We start from the raw sequence: 401 nt of genomic DNA, 5'->3' as shown, positions 1-401 counted from the left end.
GTAAGTTGATTGAATCATTCAGTTAATAAATCTTTTGTTAACAAATTTCAGAACTAGAATCTAAAAGAAGATAATTTGTAGTTATCAATCTACTATTCAAAATCTATTTAATAAAATTTTGGTTAATAATAATGTGTTTTTTCATGTCATACTAAAAATAATTATGTGCAATACTTATGACTAATTTATTACAAAAACCTTTCATATAGTTTTCATAGCGTATCTTCAAATATTCTAACACTTATTTCATTTATAATAGTTTACGGTTTCTTATGACATAGTTTGAAAATCCACTTTGGTGCTTCTCTTTTATCTTTATTCTCCATGCAACAAGATTCTTAAAAAAGAAAGTACAATATACATAAGAATATTAATATTGGTGTATGACTCTATAGTTAGAC

This window comes from Lathyrus oleraceus, chromosome 2 (assembly GCF_024323335.1).
Source record: "Lathyrus oleraceus cultivar Zhongwan6 chromosome 2, CAAS_Psat_ZW6_1.0, whole genome shotgun sequence".
Classification (NCBI taxonomy): Eukaryota; Viridiplantae; Streptophyta; class Magnoliopsida; order Fabales; family Fabaceae; genus Lathyrus; species Lathyrus oleraceus.
The sequence above is the reverse complement of the archived record's forward strand: the minus strand, read 5'-3'. Positions refer to the sequence as shown.